At 36.0% G+C, this 9,201-nt stretch overlaps 1 long non-coding RNA gene across 1 annotated transcript; it reads right to left on the bottom strand.

Annotated features, from left to right (window-relative positions):
* Positions 1–391: 391 nt before the first annotated feature.
* LOC125369492 lies at positions 392–1,647 on the bottom strand. The gene is made up of 2 exons (XR_007215194.1): positions 1,589–1,647; positions 392–471 (listed from the first exon to the last, which is right to left on the bottom strand). It is a non-coding gene; the product is annotated as an uncharacterized LOC125369492 (long non-coding RNA).
* Positions 1,648–9,201: the final 7,554 nt, after the last annotated feature.

Consider the following 9,201-nt stretch of genomic DNA (forward strand, 5'->3'; position numbering starts at 1 on the left):
CTTGATATATTGGTGGCATATACTTCATCTTGAACTCCTTTAAGAATTCTTCCCATGTCATTGTCAATGGTTGTGTTTGGCTACCCGGACTGTCTCCCACCGGTTCTAGCATCCTTAAGAAATAATGAGGTTGCATACCTCACTTTCATTTGGGTTGTCGGTTGGGTATTAAATTGTGTAAACACACCTTTAACAGACTTTAGCCATTCCTCTGCTACAATTGGATCAGTTGTCCCCTCAAACTCTTTCCCGCCATGCTTTCTTAACTTTCCAAAGTTTGCATCCAATGCAGATACGTTTAGTGGAGGTGGTGGTACATTGTTGAGCTAATCTTCTTAACTCTTGACTATTTCGAGCATACCCTTCAGCTTTTCCTTGACTGTTCATTTTCATGCATCTGTTCTTGTTCAATATGATGTGCATGAACTGACGAATGTGAACCTACTGGGCCAGTGGAGTGCTCATCCATGCCTATATCATTAACAAACTTCACAACAATAAATGGTTGTGCATAATTACTATATGCTTGCATGTTATGCTCTTAATCCCCTCTATTCCCATCAATTCAATCACACAAGCATTTAACATATTGAAACATATTAAAAATTCCAACTCACTTTAACATATCACAACACATACACACCTTCATATAACATAACATAAACACAAATATAAGTACTCAAACTTATGTCCCAATGGTCTAATCCCCGCTCTGATACCAAAAACTGTAACACCCCAACTCAAACTTCCCATTGAATAGCAATATATATATATATATATAACTTTATAAATATAATTTACTACTTAGTTACAATATACATTCATACAATTTAAGTGGCATGACATACTTAATATATATAAGAAATATTTATACAGTAGTTTAATTCACACAAGTTCCCAAAATGCCCCAATGCTTTAGATAACTCCTCCGCCCACCCCGATAATATTGGACTGATGCAAAAGAGCAATGCGGCCTAAGGCTATCTACAACTGCACTAACCTGAAAAAAAAAATTGCTAAAGAATGAGCTAGCGACTCAATAAGCATTTAATTTACTAAACTATAGTATATTAGGCTAGAATTATCAAATCTTTATCAATACAGAAAATTATACCAACACTTAACTAACAATCACAAAATCAACCATTTCAGTTATTTTCATAAACAGATAATTTCATCTCACGTAATGCAAATAATCTCAAACTCAACCAAGTCAAATAATTCAATTCCACATTATTTCTATCAAATTAGGATCAGATGACTCATCCTTACATTTCCTCACATTTTAAATTTCAGTATCGCTTGACAAGACTATCCGTACCGGTCTTGCCATCTCACATACTCGGGTAGCTATCCGCCCGGCTTTCCGATCACACAATATCCATACAAAAGTCATCAATCCTTAATCACAATCATTTCACTTCACAACACATCACAATCAATTCACTTCACAATACATCACAATCAATTCACTTTATAACAAGCCAAAAACATAACTAATATCAACTCAGTCAACAAAGAAATTATCAAGTAATCAAACAGCAGTCCCTACTCAATATACACAAAGTTTAGTCTATTAAATACTTACCAAAAGTTATAGGATAACAAAGTAATCCTATTCTTTTTCTCTTACCACTTCCTTGCCTTCGGATGAACCTATTCACATATTCAATACAAATACAATTCAATCACAAGGCATAAATATATATATATATATTTACTATCAATAAAATATCACATTTCAACAAAATAACATATATTCTAGATATTAATATGATGCATGAGATGAATGACAACAAATCAACATATTTGTTGATGAAGGCAGCTTGTAGATACTGACTTAGAAATTACACCAAAACTTATGTACAATTAATAAAAATCTCATATTTTTCAGAATTACACTTCCATTTTTATAGAAACCATAGCAGAAAGAATCACCTCAAAATCATTGGTATAGAAATAGTTATGGCATTTTCTATACAGCTGCTCAAATTTCCATTTAAACAGAACAGAAAAACGTTTCCTATTAAATGACCAATCAAACGAATGAATTTTCTGATGAAACTCTCCAGACATAAAGTTAACATTCTAAAGTTTCTATAGACACTAATTTTACTCAATTTGGACTTTTCTAGCTCAAGTTGTGAAACACACAATTAGCAACAAATTTCTGAATCCTAAGCCCGATTTCTGCTTAAAATAGTTTCGGGCAGGCCATATTAAGTTCAACATATCTCACGTTATACTCAACCAAAAATTATGAAATTTTTCAGACATATACTGCATATATAAATGAACAACTTTCATGTTTAACTCTCTGCTTGGTTCAGCCTCTAAATGCCTCAAAATGTCAGCACAAAAACCAGGTCACCTGCTGAACCAAAAACAGAGCAGCAGCAAAATCGAACCTCATAAGTTCCTACTCACTCAACAATCTGCAAAACCATTTTACAGAGATATTCTTGAGACATATACCTACAACTTTCATGTTTGAAAATTTTCGAGATAAAGCCTCTAAGGTCACGAAATCATAAGTGAAAAATCTGCCCAGAAATTTCAGCTTCAAGATCACAAGTAAAAGCATGTTTACTCTTGATTAAACAATTCCAAAACACATAATCATCAACAATTTCATATCATTAACCCTAATTTACAGCAAAATCAAGCAATTAAAATTACTCACCTTTGTTTTCCTTGATTAAGAAAGCCCAAATCTTTCAAGCTTAAAAGAAGAATTTGATTTTCACTTACTAAAAGTTTTGTAGAGTTTGATTTGGAAAATCAAAGTTGAAGAAGGAAAGGAGAAAAATGAGAGAGACAAAGAAGAAAAGAAAATTGGAAAGCATAGGTAGATAAGAACAAATGAAAGAGGTGGTATATTGGTGTGGAAATAGGCAAATTACAATTTAATCCTCTTTCTTTCTAACTTTTCAATTTAGTCCAAAATCATTACTTTTCAATTAAATCAATATGTAACTAAATAATTTATTTATCTACCACATAATATAATAAAATAGATCATATATAATCATGATGCAAATGACATGTTTAATGACATGCTAATGAATATTAATTATTAATAAAAAGAAATAAATAAATTTGGTTGTGACATCTACGAAGTTATTTTCTTATATTGACAAATATACCCCTTTTACGGGGCTGTTCTCATATTAAAAAATTAACCCATTTAAGGGCTTGTTTTCTCTTACTAACAAATATACCAAAATTACGGAATTATTTTCTCCGATTGAGAAATATCCCTGTATTACGGGGTTGTTTTCTCATATTAAAAAATTTACCCCTTCTACGAGGCTGTTTTCTCAGACTCGCGGTTACACTACTTTTAAGGGGTTGTTTTCTTATATTAAGAAATATACCACTTTTACGGGGTCGTTTTCTCATATTAAATTATTAGCACTATTTTGGGGTTGCTTTCTCAAATTTATAAATATACATGTTTTACAGAATTATTTTCTTATATGGACAAATATACTCCTTTTACGGGGTTGTTTCCTCATATTATAAAATTAACCCATTTGAGGGATTGTTTTCTCATACTTAAAAACATGCCAAAATTACGGAGTTATTTTCTCCGATTGATAAATATCCCCGTATTACGGGGTTGTTTTGTCATATTAAAATTTTTTTCCCTTCTACGAAGCTGTTTTATCAAACTCGCAATTACACTACTTTTGTCACGACCCCACTCGTGGGCCCGTGACCGGCATTAGGGAATGGGTAGGCTTAAGGCCACCGAAACCCGTAGTAAGCCTAACACTCACTGATTTAAACAAATCTCATCTCAAATTAATATTATTAAAACCACAAATTATCTTAATAGCTATATTCTACATAAATACTTCGGTCTGCCAGAAAAACTAGGCGAGACCTGAAACTCAGAAAATTTACAACTGATACATTTACTATTACTACTGCGGAGAATCTAAGATTTACCAATTTACATACCAAATCAAATACATCACCCGATGATAAAGGAGTCGGGTTACTGAATAAGAGCCGCGAGAGGACTAACATTCACAAATCTAAAAATAAGAAATGAGATCACCGAGTGAGTTAAAATCAAATAATCTGGGGACTATTGCATTCTTCTCAGGGAACTTTCCTCGGCAGAAATAAACTAAACCACAAGACTCATCGATAAAACCCTTAAATATAACTGGCGAACTTGAAAATCCGCGATCCTCACTTACTACTCCTCAGAAACCAAATCTTTACTTGCTTCCGCACACTGAGGATCCAACACGAGCAAAGATCGAAAATATACTTCCTCAACTCAGACTTACAAACAACTAGATTTGACCTCAGAGAACATTACTAATACTTGGCGGCAAGTCCAACTTACATGCCACCTCACCAACCTGCCGACAAAACCAAGGGTCTCCACACAAGAAGGGCCAATTCTGATCCTGCCAAAAATCCACTCACCAAGTTTCCTTCCTAATGACGTGCCCCTTGCATGTACAGAAAAATCCTTAACATCTACATCACATCATCCTCGACATAACATCCATCTGATCGCATCAACCGACACAACCCATGCCATCCTGACACAAGATTCCTTTTTGACTGAAATCCAAAAGCCTCCCTTATAATTTAACATGGGGCCTACAGCTCCACATACTCACTCTCTCAACAACTCAACTCGTCATCCAGAGAATTCTCAAGCTAACACTATTTACTTTGAAAAATTACATCTTTACTTACTTTATAATCATCACTGATAAAAACTTTATTATCTTGAAAAACACTTTTACAAAATCGTAAAATCTCTAGCCATTTCTCTTTATATAAAATTCTATAATATCGCGCACCAGGGTGATGATGCCCCTATCACCAAGGGTTGCAATGCACAATGTATGATGCATGTCCTAAAATGAATTTATGTATGCCTAACAGTGAAATGCCATATGCATTCTTACGGGACTGGGCGCAATATTGTATTTTAAAACACTTGTTCTACTTAGAAAAATAAATAATGTTCGCTTAAGTTTCTCTGGATTCCGAGAATCCGAAAATACTCCTGCCACCTTTCTTAAGCTTCTTACAATCACCAACTCAACCATAACAGCCGACATCCACTTGACTTCCCAGGCACTACTTTCGGCGCTACTCAAAAAGACGATGCCTAATGCGATGACGAGGCAGTCCATGACACGACTGCAACCACGCTCTATACGAAAACTGACTGCAGTGCCCACCATCGAAACCACAATCAAAGCTTCTAAAGGCGGACTGCACTAATCACTTGAAGAAACAGCACGAGTCTATCGCGCTTCGGATCCTCCCATCGCTACAAAGCACATTCTCAGCACAGCACCAAGGACAAGCTTACAAGAAAGGAAAGACTGACTCTCTAACAGAGAAGGCTAAGACACTGGAGTCAATGAAAACAACAAGACAAACTTGATCCTAACTCCACAGTACGAAGAAAAATCTTAACTTAGGTTTAAGGAAATCTAAACCTAAAGCTCTGATACCAACTTTGTCACGACCCCACCTTGGGCCCGTGGACCCATGACTAGGAATGGGTAGGCTTAAGGCCACCGAAACCCGTAGTAAGCCTGACACTCACTGATTTAAACAAATCTCATCTCAAATTAATATTATTAAAACCACAAATTATCTTAATAGCTACATTCTACATAAATACTTGGTGCGGAAAACTAGGCGAGACCTGAAACTCAGAAAATTTACAACTGATACATTTACTATTACTACTGCGGAGAATCTAAGATTTACCAATTTACATACCAAATCAAATACATCACCCGATGATGAAGGAGTCGGATTCTTGAATAAGAGCCGCGAGAGGACTAAATACGAATCAAAATAAGAAAATGAGACCGGTCTAGAGTGAGTTAAAATCAAATAATCTGGGGACTATTGCATTCTTCTCAGAAAATATAGATTATTCAAATCAGTATAACAAACCATACTATAATCATACCCTACTATTTCCTTCACATAAAATATTAATCATTCGAATCAAAATATCAACCATGCACGTAAATACAATCCATATTATAATCATACCACAATAAATTAATAAATGAATAAATAAAAATATATTTTTACTTTTACGGGACGAGTGGCTCGGTAGAACCCTAAACCCCAAAATCTAGTAGCCATTCGGCCCTCTTAATCCAATAAGACTGGCGCCCCGAGAGCAATGCTCGACCAGGGACCTTACCTCTAGTCTGGTCACTTAAGTATCCAAATAAGAAATCTAGTAGCCATTCGGCTCTCTTAATCCAATAAGACTGGCGCCCCGAGAGCAATGCTCGACCAGGGACCTTACCTCCAGTCTGGTCACTTAAGTATCCAAATAAGAAATCTAGTAGCCATTCGGCTCTCTTAATCCAATAAGACTGGCGCCCCGAGAGCAATGCTCGACCAGGGACCTTACCTCTAGTCTGGTCACTTAAGTATCCAAATAAGCCGGCGCCCCGAGAGCAATGCTCGACCAGGGACCTTACCTCCGGCATTCAACTGAACTCAGCCCAGAGAGCAATGCTCGATCAGGGCAAACAAATCCATAATAACCTTATGTCCATAATCATTACCGGTGCGCACGCGGTCCTGATGTAACCCATCAGGTGGCATGTTCTACGAAAGCCACATTTCCCAAAACGCAATCATCACATTTAATAAATATCATTGTTTAATGAAATCATTCAACACATATCGAAATAAAGATTAAAGATTTAAGGTAAAACAACGTGCAATTTGTGAGGGGAAAAATAATAACGTTTGTCTTATTATAACACACTAATAATAATATTTATATTATTTCAAATATTAATAATCAAGTGAAATCATTTATTTTACGATACTAATAATCATATTAAGCACAAATTCTAAATAGCATATTAAAATCAGACTAGCAATAGCGCAAAGATTAAATGACTTTAACTCACAGGATTGGGCGACCTCCTAGCTCTGCTCCGGTGCCTCGGTAGGAGCGAGCCGAACCGACAATCTAGTCACGGAAAATAATTTATCAAAACGATGAAACAATCGATCATTAATCCTAGGTCTAGACTCCGACTGTCTAAGAATCTCGACTCGGAATTCACCGAAATTCGGTAGAACCTCCCCTACAACACGAACATTACCCCCCGTGAAAACGGGTCCAGACCCTGCCGGAAAACACTCCAAATATCCAACAATTTAAACAACGGAGTCGGGTCCCCAAACTTCACTATTTCCGACCTCGCCACACAAAGACAAAACACAAGGCGGTACCGACAGACAATTATTTTGACTCACAAATATCATCAAATACACAATATAATCTAATAGACACAATTAAACCAAGAATTTCTAAAATTATCGGGCCAAAGAAAATTACCGAGACGCTCGATCGCTCGGTCGACTCGCCTCCAGCCGCCAGAGTTCGATCAACGATCCGAACACACCATCGGACTCACAACGACGCGCTGATGACGATCCCCGCTTCCGATTTTCCGATCTGACACCCGATCATCCGGAGAGATTTGCGGACGATCTCGATCGTCGATTCGCAAACGAAGCCCGATCGCCACGAAACCAGTGCCATCGCGAAGCTTGAGCAGAGGAGAGTCGGGATACGTCCTCCGATCGTCCATCCTCCACCGGATATCACCGGAAAAACCTAAAAACGCCGGCTGCCACTCTAAGTTTCACTTTGCCGGATCTTGCAACTCCGGCCACCCCAGGCGTCGCCACTGCTGCTAGAAGAGAGCCCTCGGCAAGAGGAGACGATCGCCACCCAACTCGGCCGCCAACAACGGAACGGCCGGAACACGCTTTAGCGCCATTGCTGCTGTCATTGCCACAACAAGACGCCGCTCCGTCGGCCCGCTCCACGCCCAACGCCGCAACGTCCCTCTCTCTCTTTCTCTCCCGACAGACTCTCCCTCTCTCTCCTCCTTTCTTCTTCCCGATTTCTTTCCCTTCAATATCGACATTTGACCCCTGAACTTTTCCTTATTGTAATTTGGTCCCTCAACTTTCTTAATTACTTACAATTTCATCCTGCAGAATTCCAATTTGACCCCCAAACTTTCCTTTAGCCTTTCAATTAAGCCCTTAACTATTTAATTTGTGCCAAATCCGAATTATTGAAAATACACAATTACAAAAATACCCCTGACCGACATATTTATTTACAAAAATACCAATCTCACAAATTTCCATTAAAACCCCATAAAAATAAAATTATACTTTCAATCCTTATTCCAAAATAAATTTCCAATTTAGTCCTAACACACAATTAAATTAAATAATCAATTTCCAACTCAAAATTTAATACTACTAATCAATTATAATACCAATTTTCTCAAAATTCTTTTATAAAAACATCCTGTATAATTTCTTCCAAAATTTTTCAATATATAATTTTACTTGAATAATTTCTTAAAATTTCAAACTAATTGGGTATAGAAAATAACTCATTTATTTGATTAATATTAAATTTTTCATTAAATCATTTCAAATTAAACCCAATAATAATGAAGCTAAAATTAACTTAAATAAAAACTCATTATTAAATATATAAAAATTCCGGGTGTTACAACTTTTACGGGGTTGTTATTTCATATTCATAAATATACACAGTTTACAAAGTTATTTTCTTATATTGAGAAATATGCCACTTTTACGGGGTTGTTTTCTCAGATTCTTAAATATATACGTTTTACGGGATTATTTTCTTATATTGATAAATATACCACTTTTACGGGGTCATTTTCTCATATAAAATTATTAGCACTATTATGGGGCTGTATTCTCAAATTTATAAATATACACGTTTTATGGAGTTATTTTCTTATATTAACAAATATACCCCTATTACAGGGCTGTTTTTTAATATTTGAAAATATACCCCTCTTACGGAGTTATTTTCTCATATTAAAAATTTACCCCTTCTAAAGGCTGTTTTGTTAAACTCGCAATTACACTACTTTTACGAGGTTATCTTCGCAGATTCATAAATATACACGTTTTACGGGGTTATTTTCTTATATTGAGAAATATACCACTTCTACAGCGTCATTTTCTCATATTAAATTATTAGCAGTACTATGGGGTTGTTTTCTCAAATTCATAAATATACATGTTTTACAGGATTATTTTCTTATATCGACAAATATACTCGTTTTATGGGGTTGTTTTCTCATTCTATAAAATTAGCCCATT

Source organism: Ricinus communis, chromosome 3 (genome assembly GCF_019578655.1).
Source record: "Ricinus communis isolate WT05 ecotype wild-type chromosome 3, ASM1957865v1, whole genome shotgun sequence".
In the NCBI taxonomy this organism is placed as follows: Eukaryota; Viridiplantae; Streptophyta; class Magnoliopsida; order Malpighiales; family Euphorbiaceae; genus Ricinus; species Ricinus communis.